Raw genomic sequence first — 18,474 nt, forward strand, 5'->3', positions numbered from 1 at the left:
TCCAAGTATTGATAGTGCTGTAGGGAAAATGAAAGAGAGTCCTGGAGCATAGGACACCTCTGTGGGGGAACTGGGGTGGGTCCCTGGGTAAGGAGTCAGTGTGGCACTCTTAGAGGAGACGGCTTTAGAATTGAAATAAGTAAGAAAAGGAAAAGCCAATCTTAGGAGGATTGGAGACCATGGGGAGAATGTTCAAGGCAGAGGGACGGCCAGTGCCAAGGTCAGGGGAACGAGGTTTCTCCTTGAGCCTTAAAAATAGGTCAGTTGAGTAGAAGCAAAGTCAGAGAGTGACCAGGGTTGATGAGATGAGGACTCTGAGCTGTGTTAGATGAGATGAGGCCTCGGACCAGCTTAACGCAGGGCAGTATCTGATGAGTGCTGTCTTTCCCTAACAGCTCTGCACCTTGAGGACCTACTGTGTGCAAGTATGAGGTGCAAATATCAGTAAATCGTGCTGCTGTCTCTAAGGAGCTCCTGTTCTTACAGGGAACAAAACACATGAAAAGTAAATAAATCAAGACCAGGCCAATGACAGAATTGGAAACGTGACAGTACGTGGGGGATGATGCTGCTGTGGACACAGACGTGGACACACATGAATGTGAGTGTGGATGCAGGTGAGGAGGGGGTGTGTGCTGGGCAAGGCGGTTCCATGGTGCCACCTCTCCATCCCCACCCCGCCACCTAAGAATGGGTGCTGGCCCTGGGACACTTCTTTACCAAGAAATGAAGAGTTCCCAGCCCGAGCTGGACTTAGCACTCTGTGTGGGGATATCCCTGTTTCAGACTCAGCGTGTGCTCCTCTACTCAAGCACGTGCATGATAAACACCTGCGGGCTCCACTGCTGAGTCTGTACTTTGTGCGGAGGGAACTGTGTCCTTCTGCCACAGCTCCAGAGGGGAGTGTGCAAGCAAGTGGCCCTGATCAGCTGTCGGGAGGAACCCAGTGGCCGTGTGTGCCGGGCCTGCGAGGGAAGCTGATCTTGCTCTGCCTCTTCCCTGTGTGAGTACAGCCTTGTTCCCACCCAGGGCTTGACTGTATTGCATTTTCTTAGTAATTCCAGTGCCAAGAGGAAGAGGACAGAAGTGCTTAGACTTCCACTCCTGATAAAAGCAAACAAAAGCCACTAGCTTGACAGAGTGGATGTAGATGTAGATATTGATAAAGAAGGAATGAGTCAGTGATTAAACAAGTCAGTACATATGGGGAGGAGGGAGTCCTGGAGCAGGCGGACGAACAGGGGGCAGAGGTGGCCATGCAGAAGTCGTCCACCCTGAAAGACACTGACCGGGTTGGGCAGAAGCTTCTGGTAATGGAAGGAATGTCTGGGAGGTAGTGGATGACCGATTATGAAGGATTTGGGACTTGCTCTGCAGGCCTGTCATGCTGTTTATACTTGTACAATTCACACACATTTCTATAGCACATCAGAATTGACAAGGCTGCCTTCAAATTCGTCTGGGTCCCTCTGAGCATATATTATTTCTCCAGTTTCCCCTAGAAAAGCCAAAGGACCGAAAGCGGCCTCCCTGGCCCTTTCTCCGAGACTATTTGTGGTCAACAAGTAGTTAAAACATAAAAGGGCTCCCTTCAGGCTCTGTTGACAAAGGGGGCTAGAGGGTCAGTACTATGATTTAAAAAAAGCCATATGTTTATTTATTTATAATATTTTAAAATGTTAAAATAAAAAACGTGAAACAAAACTCAGGAAGTTCATAAAAATAAAATTATATAGATGTCAAAATTGGGGTCACAAATCTTCAGACCATAATGACCTTTGAGATTTCTACCAATGAACTATACATTTGATTCTGGGCAGCCTTGTGGCCAAAACCACCACAGAGTTCGTTGGACTTCAGGACTTCTTCACACAGGAGGTCTTCTTGTGGGACTTGGTTTGGCAAAGGAAGCTTTGACAAAAGCAGCTATCTATCATTGGGTACAGTCAGAATGATTTGGACCTGAATGCTTTTCAAAGCAGGGGTTGCCAGTTGTTTGCAAGAGTTCAGTCATGTACCATGGAATATGCACTTTTGCTGAGGAGTCTTCCAGACTGAATTAATTAGCAATTATGTCACTAAAGTTATGGGGGTGGGGCGCAAGCTATTATATGGGTTACTGGGCTAGGAGGCAATTTCATTCTTGTAGTCATTTGCCCAAAATAGAGCTTTGGAAGTGTTGATATGAAGCCACCTTTGTTGCTAATAATTAAACGGAGGATCGTTTACTCATTGAAACCATAACTTCAGCCAAAGGGAAGATTCTTTCCTTCACTTCTCTATGGGAACGTGGGGTGAGGCACATTCCTGACTTACTCAACTCTCACAGGTAGGACCCGGGCTGCCTTTGTAGTCCTGGGGGCCACGCAAAGGGAAACTCGAAACACACTGGGTGAGGGTGATGCTGAGCGAAGGTTGCAGCTCTGAAAAAGAATAGAACTGGGATGGTAGCATCTTGCTTTGTTTTGATGAGAGTGTAAGAATTTGGAAGAGTTTAAAAAATGAGGGAGTGAGTCCGTCTTGCTTTCCTCTGATGCAATCGAATTGATTTGTTTGAGGCGTGGGGAAGCCAAGTGGGTGGCCCTGGGATAGGTCATAAATCAGCCCTGTGCTCCCAAGTTTGACAAAAGACAGTCTCACCCTTTCCCCTCTGACTGAAATCACTGCAGAGGTAGGCCTTCTGGTGTACGGCACGAGGACCAGACACCAGCCTGTTCTAGGCCGTATGTCCTGCGCTTTCACCTAAAGGCCCTCCCAAAGCCAAGGTCCTACTTTCCCTGAAGGATCTAGACCCCCAAAATCCACATGTTGGAAGTCTGGAAACTGTGTAGCAGAAAAACAGGGCTCCATTCTGCCCTCATAGATGCTTTTTTTTTAGGGTCAAAAAAAGCAGGTGCAAATAGCATCTGGATTTGAGACCCCAAAAGCGGTCAAAGCAAATCAACTCAACAACAAAAAGAACCTATTAGTAAAACCTGGAGAACATCATCAGCTGTGGCGCCTCCAAGCAATTGTCAAGTCCCTGGCTGATTCCAACCCCCCTCCCCCAGGAGCTTGTGTTGATTGAAGTCCCATGATCTAGACTCATGTGAGGGTTAATGGGTCATTCCTGAGCCAAATGTCTGGTTGTGGGTAAATAATTGATATCCTAGCAACTAGCAAAAGTCAGGGTACTGTAGACAGAGCTTATTTTGCATTTTGTGAACAGGACAGGAGGTTTGCGATGGGGGCCGGGAGAGGTTCTCAGTAAACACATGAATTCATTTCCTTCTGGTCATCCTCGGCTATCCCTTTGCAAGTTGGAGTCATCTTCCCATTCAGCACCATTCAGCATTTCAGTGTTCTTTTGAAATTTGAAGTTTGCTCCCTTTTAAAAAAAAAAACAGTGGTGAACAATATCTTTTGTTCACCAAACTTTCACTGCCCATTTCTAGCTGTGGGCAGGGCTATGAAAATGGACATTTAAGTCGTGGCATCCACCCTTGAGAAGCACATTGTGGAGTCAGGAAGACTTACTGCAACATTCAGACTGGATTTGCTGCACCCACCCTGGCGTCCTTGAATTTGCCCTTTTTTCCTGTTTAGACAGAATGCTCTCAGTCCCCTTTCCCTCGCTTGGAGGCATCCCTCCCTGCCCACCCCCGGTCCTGTTGTCCTTCCTCCAGATGCTCAGTTCTTTGGCCACACATCTGCCTAATGTTTTCTCCTATCATGGTGTTATCTGATACAGGCAGTCCCTGAGTTACACACGTCTGACTTACATACAACTCGCACCTATGAATGAAGGATATTACAGGTACAAATTCATCTTAAGAACAAACCTACAGAGCCTACAGGACACTGTCTAACCCTGTTTCTCAGTTTTAGACACATTGCTTCAGCTTGTAACAGTTCTTAGCATATGGCAGGCACCCAGTTGGCATGAGATCATCATGGGGGGACTGAGTGAGTGAATTCACGAGGCGGTTACAGCACTCTTAAGCCTAACTACCTCAGATTACATGCTAGCTCCAATGCTAATAGGTTGGGTGAATGTAACTGAGTTAGCCTTCTAAGACTCACTTTTTCTATTTGTAAACTGGGAGCAAGACCTACTTCACAGAGCTATTCTGAAGACAAGCAAATTCTTAAGTGCATATTAAAATGTTCCATGAATAATAGCTTTCAGGACCATGATCAATAACGCTCATCTGCTGCTCACCCACTGTGCACCAGACAACGTGCTAGGAAATGAGACTATCAAATTAACAGGGTAAAGTGCCTGTTTTCAATGAACTTCTAGCCTGGCTGGGAAGACAGATGTGTTAACAGCAATTTAAAAGCTGTCTTACTAGTCATTATGTGTGGGGGAACCTAACCCAGATGAGGGTTGAGGAGTTAGATCTGTGAATTCACAAAAGAAATGACACGAGGACTCATGAGAGACAAATGGAAAATCGGATTCAGAATCTTTAAGACCTTCTCCAAACCTGTCCTAAATATTCTAGCCTTCTTCAGTATTTCCCTTCCCTTATAAACTCTTCCTTTAGCCCAGTGTTTTTCAACTTTTTTATCTCATTGTACACTTGAAACTATAGTTAAACTTCTGTGGCACACTTAAATTATGTTGATCAAAAAAAAAAAAGAGTTAAAAAAAGAATATAGTAACTGTGCTTTGAACTTCTTTTAAAAATAATTTAATTAATGATCTTTAGAAATTTTCATGGCACACCAGTTGAAAATCACTGTACTAGATGCTTAATAAATGTCCGTTGGCTTAATGAATGGTATCAAGGTTGTTAGCCAATCTTCTCTTTTGGCTGATGAGAACATACTTGTGGGAGGAGCAGACCTGCTTTTACTAGGCAATTAGGCCCTGGTTGTGGAAATGGAAAGCAAAGTCTCTGCATTATTAAGCAACAGTTTAGTCAAGAGACAGCAAATACTTAGATAGTAACTGTACACATTGGAAAGTTTCAGACAGAGTAAGGTGCAATGGGAGAACCTGGGCCAAAGCAGGAGGAGGGAAGAAGTGGAGGATGAAAGTAACAAAGCACAAGTGAAAGAAAGGTGAGATCTAAAGAAAGTTTTAGAGCCTAAGTAGGAATTGACTAAGAGGTCAAAGGGTGCTGTGGTATTATGTAGAAAATGGTGCCAAGGGCCAGAAAAGAAACAACAACAAAATTGCTCACAGTCATGAAAGCTCATGAAATGGATATAAATATCAGGAGTGTTGTTTAAATGCCATCCTGAAGTTCAAATGGATTCTCTTTCCTGGATGGATGGATGGGTGGATGGATGGTTAGAGAGAGGTGGGTGGATGGATGGACAGAGAGAGGTGGGTGGATGGATGGACAGAAGGAGGGAAGGAGGGGGGATGGATTCATGGATGCAAATTATGAACATTCATTCAGGAAGAATAAAGAGGATATAAAGAGGAGACACAGGGGAAAGATGAGCTCTTGACTCTGAACATTAGGAATGTTGGTATTAATAGTTAGGCTTTTGTGTTAACAAAAGCAACATAAGTTTATTATTAAATGATCAGGAAATACAAGTAAGATATTTTTCAAGTTACTCTTTTTTTAACATCATTATTAAGTTTTATTTAGGAGGTATATTCATAATATTTTATGGGACAATTTTAGATAAAGTACAAAATTTTCAGTTGTAATTATTTTGTGAATATCCTGATCAATAATATGTTGTATTTTGACACTTGTTAACGTTTTGGTGTTAGCTTGCCAAACGTGCCTGCAAATGAAAGTATTCTCAGTTCACATTCCATTGTAAGCAGGTCCTCCTCCACCTTCGGGTACCACCCAGTTAATATTCTGACTTGGATCTTTAATATCATATGTTTTACAATGCACACAGTTCTGAGCATTTATCTGTAACCGAACTCCATCACCTTATTCCAAAGGTATAAATTCATAAACTCCTGCAGGACAGAATCGCTGCTCAGGCCCATCGTATATTGACAGATTTCTATTTACAGGTAGGCTATCATCCCTTAAGGTTAAATGTGCTGGCTGGTCATGTTCATGGTTAGTACCACTCAGAGCCACAGATGACAAGAGGTCAAAACTGATGAGTCCATCGGGTTTTGGATACTCAATAGGTGTGCAATCCTTGGCTGGCTTGAGCTGATCAGAGTCAGAACCTTTATGTTTGAGGGTCCATGGCTCCATTCCTCTGAATATCCAATAAAATATTCCAGTGTAAATCATCCCTCCATATACACCCAGCAGTCCATGGCAGGATGGTCTTATATTTCTAACAGCATATAGCTCTTTCCATACCCATGATTTCTTCCTATTATCCTCATACTCTGTTACATGGAGTCCTATTGTCTTTGGCTGGAGATTTTCACTAGTTAGTTGATTAAAAATAGATTCTGCTGCCAAAATTCCACTTTTCATTGCTGTGTGGGTACCTTTGATCTTAGGAACATTCATGAAACCAGGGCTACAACCAATTAGCAAACCACCAGGAAAGGTGAGTTTTGGTATAGACTGAAAGCCACCTTCATTGAGAGCTTGGCTCCATATGCAATCCTTTTTCCACCTTCCAATGTTGGCTGGATGCTGGGATGGTGTTTCCACCTCTGGAACTCTTTAAATGGACTCAGGTATGGATTTTGGTAGTCTAGACCAACCACAAGCCCAAGAGCTACGAGGGGTTCACCTTCATTTAAATGATAAAGGAAAGAGCCTCCATAAGTATGTCTGTCCAGAGGCCAACCGACAGTGTGATCTACTCTCCCAGGCTTCCACTTCTTTTCATCAATAATCCATAACTCCTTCAGTCCAATCCCATAGGTCTGGGGGTCGCAACTGGCTCTCAAATCAAACTTCTTATATAGCTGCTTGGCTAGATGTCCATGGCAACCCTCTGCAAAAACTGTGACTTTGGCATGTAGTTCTAGTCCTCTCTCAAATGTTGTCTTTGGTGCTCCATCCTTCTGTATCCCTACGTCATTAGTGGCAATGCCTTTTACACTACCATCATCATGAAAAAGGACCTCAGCAGCTGCATAACCAGGGTATACTTCAACACCAAGGGCTTCTGCTTGCTCTCCCATCCAGCTTACTAAATGTCCCAAGCATACAATGTAATTGCCATGATTATTCATTGGAAGACCTGGAAGAATTGGCACAGGAATCCTGTATTTCTGTTAAAATTCCAAATCTGTCTTCTGTTACAGGAGTGTTAAGTGGTGCTCCCTTCTCCTTCCAGTCTGGGAAGAGTTCTTTTAAAGCAACTGGATCAAGGCAAGCTCCTGAGAGTGTATGAGCGCCTATTTGAGCAGCCTTCTCCACTAGACACACAGGGATGTCCTTTTCATGTTCAGTAGCCAATTGCTTTAAACGAATTGCTGCAGAGAGCCCTGAGGGCTGGCACCAACTATTACTACGTCTGCTTCTTCTGCAAACCTTTCCATGTTCACTCCTTCCCATCGCTTGTCCTTATCCCAGGGAAAAATAGTATAGTGGGTAGTAATTCGAGGCACAGGTGAAGTTGAAGACCATCTTGTAGCACATAGAGGTAGATAATTTTTCTTAATTTTTAAGGCATGAAAGCACTGATTAACCATAGCTTGGCTAGTGGCGCCAACATGTTCAAAGTCACCAAGACTCTTGATCCGACGCGACAGAAGAAGGGCAGTCTCTCAAGTTACTCTTAATCCCCACCTCTAGATAAAACCACTATTAACATGTTGGTGCAGGTCTTTCCCACCCTTCTTTTGCGTCTTTCTATCTTGTCCATTTTTCTCTCCATCTTGGGCTGCATATTTTCCTACATAACTATCTGTCATCCTTCTATCCGTCTCTCTGCCCATCTATTCATCCATACATTTCTAAAACAAAAATAGGCTCATATTGTACTTTACATTTTGTAACCTGATTTTTCTAACCAATTTAATAAGAGAATTTGGTTAGGTTTACTTAATTTTTAATCCAATACAAATAACTGCATAATGGCCCATCCTATGAAAGTAGTACAGTTGGTTTAACCAACCCTCCACTTTTTTGGCCATTATCAAAGAAATTTCAATAAACATTGGTGTTCTCTTTTTTAGCCAAAGTTATAGCAAAGGGGTTGCCTTCCTCTAAAGTTTACGAGGATCTGGATTGATGGAACAAAACTTGAACTTGATAGGAGGTCATGTTTAATCCTCTGATATAAATCAACTGCCTCCTGAAGCGACATCCCTCATCTTCACCGTGCCTCTCCCTGCGGTGGCCAGACAGGGCAGAGGGTCCTCCCCCATGGCACAGGCACGTTAGTGCCTCCATCAACTATTACAGCCTTCTCAGGCTGCTATGCTCTGGCAGCACCAGCTCTCCCACATCTTCACAGCTCTGGCAAATTCAGAGCTGTCAACTATGCAGCTGCAAGGAAATGCTGATGGATTTACAGTTTGAGGCAGTGACTCTGTGACCCCCACTCCCCAGGTGGAAAAGCAGATGCCTTTGAAATAACACTAGTCAATATGGCAAAAGGAGGGAAGGAGGCACTTATCTCATAGTAAAATAGAATTCATTCTGCCACTTCCTCGAAGCTTCAAATAGTCAATGGCTCCCCACTACTTACAGGAGAAACACTAAACGTTATAGTCCAGTGAAGAAGTAATGGGGTTGAAAGAAGAGTGGCTGGAAGGACAGAGTCTATAGATTCCAGCTGCCACCCTGCTACCCACTAGCTGTGTGACCTGGGCAAGTCATCCCCTTCTTGTGTTTATTTACCTCCATCATATACAGATGATGTATGGGTGTTTGGATAAATGAGTCAGTGAAAAGTCACGCATCATTTAAACACCATATACTGAGGGACTCCCATGTGGTGAGGGTAGAGTTGAGCAAGACAGACCAGCCCCTGACTATGGAACTTGCACTCCGGGAAGAAGGGGTCAGAACACAAAATAATCAATAGACTTTCCAATGGGAATAAGTGTATGAGCTGGATTGGGGGGGTCAGAGAGGGTGACCCAGCAGCTAAGGAGTCTATAAGAAGACAGAACAAGTCCCAGATAGAGCTGGGAAGAAGTAATCCAGGCTGCATGATAGCATGACAGGGACCCAGAGGCAAAGTGAGCTTGGTGACCAACTGAGTAAGCACACCCCAACAGGGGATGCTGGCCCTATCCTTCCGTGCTTATTCCACCTCCCTCCATGGCACAATTGCAGGCCCTCAATATCTTTGGCCTGGATTACTGCAATACATAATGGCTTCCAAAGGGAGTTTCCTGCCCCTCTTCCAGATTCTGAGGATTCAAGGACAAACAAGAAGACCACAGTCTTCTCCCTCACCGGGCCTAGGTGAAGTGGAGGAGACAGACGACTGGACAGGTGACTGTTTCATATCCATGAGAACAGGAATGAAGGGAAGGAACTTGGAAAGTTTCTGGTAACATGTGACAGACATTTCCACCCTCAGCCAGGAAACCTGAAGAGGCCTTCCCTGAGGATGTGCCACTGGAAGCTGAGATTAGAACGAGCAACATGAAAATTGGGTTTTTTAAAAGCCATTATGGGATTTGAGTTCTAATCTACCTGCCACCCTCACTTTTTGGCTGGAAACCCCTGGGATTCTGCTGGACCCTAAGTGACTTTGCTAAAATTCTTTTCTCATTTGAAGGAAGCCTGGGACATTTCAAGAAAGTATATGAGGTCCAGTCAGTGGAATGTTCATGCTATCATGGTATCTTACCACAGTGACTCCGAAACCCCAGCACACATCAGGCTTCCTACTGGGTTTGTTGAAACACAGATTTCTGGGTACCACCCTCTGAATTACTGATTCAGGAGTTCCAGGTAGGGCCTGAGAAGGTGGCCAAGCAAATTGCCCCATGATATAGATGCTTGAGAACCCCTGACTTAGAGGTTGTGCAGAACCTACTGGGAATGATGGTTAGGGCATGGAGCTGTTTTCCAATTCTCCTGCAAGCTTGCAGAGACCAACAGAGAGAGCAGGGCTGGGAAAGGAGCTCCCAATCCTCCCCAGCCTGGTTTCCCCTTCAGAGATGTTACAGCCCATGGACCTTGAAGAACATTACCCATGCTTGCTCTGGCATTTGTGTTCTAATGTGCAAACAAACTTAGAATTTTTTTCTTATTTTCTGAGAAAAAAGTAGAGGGCCTTTGCCAAGTGTTATCATCTGAATGTTTGTGTCCCCCAAAATTCATATGTCGAAATTCTCACCCCCATAGTTATGGTATTAGGAGGTGGGGCTTTTGGGAGGTGACTAGATTACGAGGGTGGACCCTCATGGATGGGTTTAGAGGCCTTATAAAAGAGGTCCCAGAGAGCTAGTTAGACCCTTCTACCAGCTGAGGAGCCCACTAGAAAGTAAAGCTGTGAATCTATGAATAGACAGCAGCCACCTTCAGACACTGAATCTGCCAGCACCTTGATCTTGGATTTCTCAGCCCCCGGAAAAGGAGCAATACGTTTCTGCTATTTATTAACCACTCAGTCTGTGGTATTTTGTTGTAGCATGCTGAATGGACTGAGATTCCAAGTCAAACACGCAAGCACAGAACATACACTTTCAGCTTGTGTGTGCTCTTGTGTAGTTTCCCCTTAGTTCCTCTCTCAGTCAATGGCTGCCAAGGTCCATGTTGATCCTCTGATGGCCTCTTGGCTCTGATGACGCCAAGTGTATCACAGTGGACAAAGCCCCAGGTTCACAGTCATATAACCCTGTGTCTGGATTCCAGGACAGCCACTTAGCAAGGACCCTTCATGGGAGTTAATGAACTTCATTAAACCTAAGTAGGCGGTGGGAGAGGGGTGGTAATAGCGTTGCAGAGTCGTTGGGATAATTAGGAGAGATGATGAGTGTCAAGCCTCCTGGTGCAGTGAGTGCACTGTAGCGTTGGGTTGCTCGCAATGTTCTGTCATTTAAAGTGGCTCCAAGACCATCATCTTTTCCATTTCCCGGTGCTTCAGAGACCCACAACAGGGGATGGTGGGACTATCCTTCCATGCTTACTCTGCCTTCCTCCAGGCACAATGCAGGCCCTCGATAGCTTTGGCTGGATTACTGCAATGGCTTCTAAAGGGACTTTTTCTAGGTGCCCCCAGAGCACCCCTCTGACCCTGTTCCTCAATATCAACAAGGGAACATTTGTCAAGCAGAGTCCTGATCGTGCCCCTCCCCTGCTGAAAACCCTTCGGAGACTCTCCACCACCCAGAAAAGATATCACATCCTCAGAGTCTGCAGAAGGCGAGAGCAAACAGGAACGAACATCCAGGCCGTGGGTAGGCAATGGGGAGCAGTGAGGATTGTGATGAACCAGAGCTTGGCTGTCTAAAGGCATCCCATCTCAGAATGCTGTAAAACCCTCCATGGGCCTGGAACTGAGAGGTTGGCCTTGACTGCCAGGGTGTCAGAGCGGGCCTAGAGTGAGACATCCCAGCTTCCTAGCCTGGCTTCCAAGGTTCAGTCTTCCCCCTGTGCCCTGCCTCACCTCAAACTCATACGGCTGCTGACCTGGTCATTGTTCCTCCATGTGAGCCATGCTGGTGCCTAGCCATGCACCTGCCATGGAGAGTCCAGCTGGAAAGCCCTTCCACTGCCCTTCATTCAGAACATGAAGAATCTCCCTCATTCCTTTAAGACTCAATTTGCCAACACCTCGTTCAGGAAGCGTTCTCTGCACCACCCCCAGTTCTGCCAGGAGGATGTGGAGCTTTCCCTGGTGCCTCAACAATGCGTGTTGCTTTTCTCCATCATCTTAATTATCTTTTTTGCTTCTTCCTCCACTGGTACATTGTAAGCTCCTTAAATCAAGGACCAAGTGTTAACCACCTTTGTGCTTAGCAAAAAAGAAGTGTTCAATCGTTGTTAGGTGGCTGAGTGCAAAGACGGGGCTCCTCACAGCAGTCGGAAGGAATCTGCACGCTGCGTGGCCCGAGAGGTGCTGTATTGGAGAAGGCAGAGGCTGGGGAGGCCCAGGAGTGGCGCCTCTTCTTCCTTCCCATCACAGGAATGGGTGGAAGACCAGAAAAGCAACCACATCTGACGACCAAGAAGGCTCAGCTACTAACACTACCTCCCCTGCCCCCTTTCTTTTGAGACAGAATCTCACTCTGTTGCCCTGGGTAGACTGCTGTGGCGTCATACCTCACAGCAACCTCAAACTCTTGGGCTCGAGTGATCCTCTTGCCTCAGCCTCCCAAGTAGCTGGGACTACAGCCACGCCTCACAACATCCGGCTAGTTTTTCTATTTTTAGTAGAGATGTGGGCTCTCTCTTGCTCAGGCTAGTCTCAAACTCATAAGCTCAAGCAATCCACCCACGTTGGCCTCCCAGAGTGCTGGGATTACAGGTATGAGGCACCGTACCTGGTTTTATCCCTTTTTTGATGATCAAATTTCCAGAAAGAATCTTATTTTCCAGTGAAAAACATTACATCAGGCCCCAATGGGGCCTTCGCCCACACCAGACCGGCTCCAGGCACCACCAGGCTCCCAGGCCCATCTCTGCTCTGATGGAGGCAAGACCACCTGCTGGAAAACACCTCACCTTCCATGGATAAAACCTCTCTCCTAGTTCAAGCTGGTATAACAAAATACCATAGATTGGGTGGCTTATAAGCAACAGGTATTTGTTTTGCACAGTGTTAGAAGCTGGGAAATACAAGATAAAGGTGCTAGCAGATTCGGGGGCTGGCGAGGGCCCATTTTTCATAGATGCTGCCTTTGACGTGCCTGCACTTGGCAGAAGGGACAAAGGCGCTCCCGTGGGCCTTTTTTTTTTTTTTTTTAAGGGCACTGTTCCCACTCATGAGGGCTATGTTCTCACGACCTCATCCCCTCCTACCTGCAAATACCATCACACTGGTATTAGGATTTCGACCCGTGAATTTTGGGGAGAGGACATGGACATTCAGACCACTGTGGTCTCTGAAGGCCTGTGAGTGTGGCAAGGGGTCTGCATCCTAGGTGGTACGGGGTTCAGGGCTGAGACCGGGTGATCTGAGTGAGGTGCCTGGGAGACCAACTTTTAGGAGGGGTTACTCTCAGAGTTGTGCACGTGCCTCCCTGGCCTCACCCTAATTCTGGCCCTCATGGCTAATCTTGTGCGTGACTTAAAGGGAATCACCACTTGTCTAACTTTTGTTTCTTTCTCTGAATGATGAAGGGTCGAACCATTTGGTCTGTTAGGCTCTCTGGCTTTGAAACCTCTCTCTGCCCCCCAGCTCCTGTGGCAGATCCCCTCTCCGTCTGTCCAGCAGACTTTCCCCCATTGTCCTAGAGGGTCCTGATCATCTGTGTGATTAGCCTCCCTGGCCACGCCTGGCTTGACTTTCAAGGGCTCAGCTCACAAGCCACTCAGCAAAGGCAGTCCCGAAAGAACAACATGACATCTGTTCTGGGCCCTTGCGGGGGACGTTCTTCACATTCCTTCCCTCCAAGCAAAATTGATCGGCCTTGACCTGGGGCCGCAGCCAGGAGAAGGAACCCTCAGGGTTTACGGTGCCATTCGGTGCCCAGATGGGCCAGTTACCACATGGCCTTGGTAGCCCAGAGGAATGAGAGGCATTTGCCTCCCCTATTAATCACTCAGAACAGTTATAAATATTTTGTGTCTAATTGACAGTTTACATCTTGACAGAAAAAGGGGCCTAGGTTTTGAATCCCACTTAGAAGTTCGTTCACATCATTATCTTCCTCTGAGATAGAAGCAAAAGTCCCCAGAGATCGGGAAGGGGAGAAGATGGGAAGGATGATGGGGGGAAGAGGATGCTGTCCACTGAGTTCAATCTTAGATCTGATACTTGAACCCCAGTGAAAAGGGATCCATCAGTCAGCCTGAGAGTGGACACCTCTCCAGAAGCAGCTCATTTCACTGTTGGGTGGCAAAGATTCTTAAAAGCTTTTTTTTTTTTTAATGATAAGCCAAAATATATCCCTTTGACAAATTCATATATTACTCAGTGTGAATGAGGAACAATTTCTCATCCAAACGATTGCTCTTAAAGTCTTTGACAATGTGGTCACATTCCTCTTGAATCTCCTCTTCCCCATACAAAAAAAAAATCCCTCGTTCTTTCAACCCATCCCTACACTACAAATTTTCCAGGCACCCCAGCCCTCTGCCTCACTCTGGCCTCCCTGTCTTGGAATCACATTGGGTCAGTGAGCTTCATACAGTGTGGGGCCGGAACAGCACATGGTTATGTGAGTGTGCCCAGAGGAATAATCATCTCAACTTGCAGAAGTCACTGGGCAGCAATAGACGCAGAACAGAGTCCAGTGCTACGGCCTCCCAGGTACCTGGGGTTGGTGGAGAAAATACCCACAAACCAGCAAGTAGTGCCATGTAGTGGGAAAGGCCTGGGTGAGGACTCAAGCCTCTGTTCATGAGTGTTGCCTAAACTGACTTGCTTTTTGTGATACTGACAACCGTGTGAGTGATTCAGTTTCTCTTTATACTGCATACCTTCCCCTGGCTTCCCTTAGCCAGCAGTTCCAGAATATTTATTCCTTTATTTCATTTGATATTAGATTTTGCATACTTTTAGCAATCTCATGATCCCCTCTGTAAGATATTAGTCCCATGAATATGCACAGTGTTATCCTTTACCGTGGAAACGGAAAAGGACTCTACTCTTGACTCGTGCCAGTGGCTTCAGCTTCCACCTGCACAGTGTCATCTCCCAAACTTTTATCCCAATTCCTGAAGCCTGTATCCCACATTGTGGGCTATACTATGTAATGGGACCTCTCCCTTGGGGATCCCATGGGTGCCTGAAATGTCATCATCTCTCCCCCCACCCCCTGATCCATACCTTGAATAACCTGCCATGATGAATGGTCCTGCCATCATCGCCAATCATAGCCCTGGACTGTGGAGGGAGATAATTCACATTTCTTGCACATCTGTTGTGAGACTTAACAATGTAGCAGTGAAAACGCTATCCCTGTTTTGTAGTTGAGGAAACAGAGGCACGCTCTCTCATGCTCCACATCTAATCCTCCAACAAATGCAAAGGGGAACTACGCAACTCAACAGCAAATAAAAACCAAAGAACTTGATTGAAAAATGAACAAAGACCTGATAGATATTTTTCCAAGAAAGACATACAGATGCGTATTAAGGGGTGCTCAGTATCACTACTCATCAGAGCAGGTATACCACGGTGAGATATCACCTGGAAAGGACAAGGTGGCAAGAGCATCAGGAGAGGGAGCCTAGTGTGTGCCCTGTTGGTGGGAATGCCAATTGGTACAGCCCTCATGAAAAACAGCATACAGACGCCTCAAAAAATTAAATGGAATTACCATATGATCCAGCGATCCCACTCTGGGTAGATACCCAAGGGCATGAAATCCCTGGGTCAAAGAGGCATCTGAACTCCCGAGTTCATTCCAGCATTGGTGTGGAAACAACCTAAAGGTCTGTGGAGAGAAGATGAATAAAGAAAATGTGGTGTACATACGTATACACAGCAGCATATTGTTGATCCTTAAAAAAGAAGGCCATCCTACCATTGGAGATTCAACACAGGTGAACCTAGAACCTAATACGCTGTGTAAAATAAACCAAATACAAAAAGCCAAGTACTGTATAATCTCTCTCCTATGCAGAACCTTAAAATGTCAAAGTCATTAAAGCAGAGAAGCAACAACGGTGGCTGCCAGGGGCTGATGTAGTGGGGGATACAGGGAGGTGTTTTCAGAGGTTAACGCTTGGTTATCAGATGAATAAGTTCTGGGCATCTAATCACAATGTGCTGACTGTAGCAAGTCATAATGTATCATATGCCCGAAATTTGCTAAAAGGGTAGATGGTAAGTGTTTTGGCGGGAAAACACAGGTAACTGCATGAGGTGATGGAAATGTTCATTAACTCATTTGTGGTAGTTATTTTACAACATTTCCACATATCACATCATCACAGGCTACACCTTACATGTATGCAATTTTTATTTATCAGCTATGCCTCATGGAAGCTTGCAAAAAATAAAAACAAAAATCCAGATGCAGTTTGAGCTCTATTTCCAAAGTGCAAGTAGAATTCTTGAGCACCTTACCACTTCCCAGCACAAGCTTCTCGGTGGCAGCTGCTGTCATCCCCCGCTGTGGCCGGTCTGCCTCCAAACTGTGGGGCCCTCGCACCAAGTCTTCATGTGATTCTGATCCACTACAACAAAGAGATGGAAACCCACCTTCGCACCGGCCTGGAAGCCCTGTGCCATCTGCCGCCCGTTTCCCCTGGAACCTCATCTCACCTGCCCTCCTTCCACACACAGGGCACTCTTGCCACAGGCCATTAGCACCTGCTTCCTCCCTCCATCTGGAACCCTCTTCCCCCAGACAGCCCTTTGTCTGCCTCCCCCTCCCATCCACCTGCTCCCGTGGAGAGGCAACAGAGGCGTCTCCCCGGCCACTCTCCTCTCTCCGTGTCTTCCTCTTGTCACTCCCTTGTCCTTGATGACACATCAACAGCTGACATGTATTTTACATTTTTACTTCTTTATGGTCCAGCTTTCGTTCTTCTTTAGATCGTAAGCCTCATTGGCTTGTACTCTAGCGATAATGTTTGCTTCATCTGACACGTAGTAGTTGGTTAATAAATGGTCAGCGGATGAATGAGTACCAGGTACCTGGCAAAGCAGGGAACATCCAAGGCACTGTGGGATTCAGAGACGCTCTCCATAATAGTGCTTTAGGGGGAGGAGGGGAACTTGACCTGGAAGGGAGGACTAATTCACAGAGCAAAGGAGGGAGTCACGAGGTGATGAGGACTGACGTCAGCAGGTAGCAGCAGTCTCACTCTGCACTTTCCCCATCAGCAAAGCTCCCGAGCGTTCTCCAGCCAGGCAGGGGGGTGTGGCAGAGATTCACAACACAGGGAATCGGATGAGCACCGTGCTGCTTGTGAGACGTAGAAAGACATGGCTTGTGTGCTGCATACCAATCAGTCCTGTGCAGCTGAAGAGGCCAGAATGGTAAACTGGGTGGGCTACATGGAGTTTCGACTTTTATCCCATTAATTCATTAATTCCTACGCACCTCACATGGCCTACATGTAATGAACCACATTGTATCCCAGGCTCTGTGCTAGTCCTGCAGATACAAAGCCTTTAATAAAAAATCCCTGTCATTGAAGAATGGGAATGAACATTTCTCAAGGGCCTAATGTCCCTACACATAATAAATATGCATATATATATATATCATATGTCTGAATATATGTATATTGGTCCATCTGGGCCACCATACAAGATACCTTAGACAAGGTAATTAATACACAACAGAACTATGTTGTTCACAGTTCTAGTGAATGGCCAGTCTAAGGTCAAGGTGCCAGCAGAGTCAGGGTCTGTGGAAAGCTCTCTGCTTCCTAGATGGTGCCTTTTTGCTGGGTCCTCACATGGTGGATGGGGCAAAAGGGCTGTTTTTTTTTTTAAGGTTGTTTTTTTTTTTTTAAAAGGGCTGTTTTATAAGGGCACTAATCCCGTCACCCTGACTTAGTCACCTCCCAAAGGGCCCAGGGGTTAGGTTTCAACATATGAATTTGGGAGAGACACAAACCTTTAGACTACAGCAGTGGGCTAGGTTTTTCTAGTTAAATTTTGTATCAATTCTATGAGGCACATAGAATTATGCCCATTTAGTAGGTGAGGAAACTTAAGATGTTGGGCCATGACTTACACCCAGCTCTGTTTCACGACACAGTTTATTTTGTTTTTGTTTTCACTGGGCCCTCCTGTCTCCTCAAAACACCTCAAACTCTTATAAATGTCTCCATAAAGCTGGGAAGTAAAAAGAGAAGGTATGGATCCACTCTGTCTATCCAGGGAGGGTTTTAGTGGGGACCACCTGAGATAAGACTTTTTATTCTCCTTGACCCAACCCTTCCCAGAACTGCCTTGCGGGAAGCCCGGGAGACCAGCGTGCCCTGTGGTTACACATCAACCTCGGATGGAGTGGTCTGGACTTTGAGTGCCAGTTTTCCCCTTCATTAGCTATGTGACCTTGGACATATCCCTTAATGTTGTTAAACCTCAGTTTTCTCATCCTTAAAATGGAAATTTAAATTATGTCTCCGATAGCAGATCATTATGAAATAAAAAAACGACATAAATCATATAGAATATTTAGAAAACTTCCTTACACAAAATAATTGACCAATGATGCTTGGCCATGGGGTGGTGAATGTTAACGGTGATGAGAATATTGTGGCTCTAATTGACAAAGTCAAGGACATTTCTGGTGATTAAATCAGCTTAGCAACTTCTGTTAGAAAACGTCAGATAAAAGCTGGGACCCTGTCCCTTAGGAATGTCAAGGGGGAAGCTTCTGTCCATCCCACAAAGCCACAAACACCAAGAAGAGTTTGATTTTGCTTTGTTCTAAATCCTTTTTAACTGAATTCTCCTCTTTAGGGAAATACTACAGCTTTTGCCTGGGGCCCAATCCAGATGCCTATAACTGTATACGTTCACGTACGTTAATACAACTCACCTTCTAAG

At 45.6% G+C, this 18,474-nt stretch overlaps 1 pseudogene; it reads right to left on the bottom strand.

Moving 5' to 3' along the window:
* Window positions 1-5,627: 5,627 nt before the first annotated feature.
* On the bottom strand, window positions 5,628-7,568 carry LOC128575063 (electron transfer flavoprotein-ubiquinone oxidoreductase, mitochondrial-like; annotated as a pseudogene).
* Between the last annotated feature and the right edge of the window lie 10,906 nt (window positions 7,569-18,474).

Source organism: Nycticebus coucang, chromosome 22 (assembly GCF_027406575.1).
Source record: "Nycticebus coucang isolate mNycCou1 chromosome 22, mNycCou1.pri, whole genome shotgun sequence".
NCBI classification, from domain to species: Eukaryota; Metazoa; Chordata; class Mammalia; order Primates; family Lorisidae; genus Nycticebus; species Nycticebus coucang.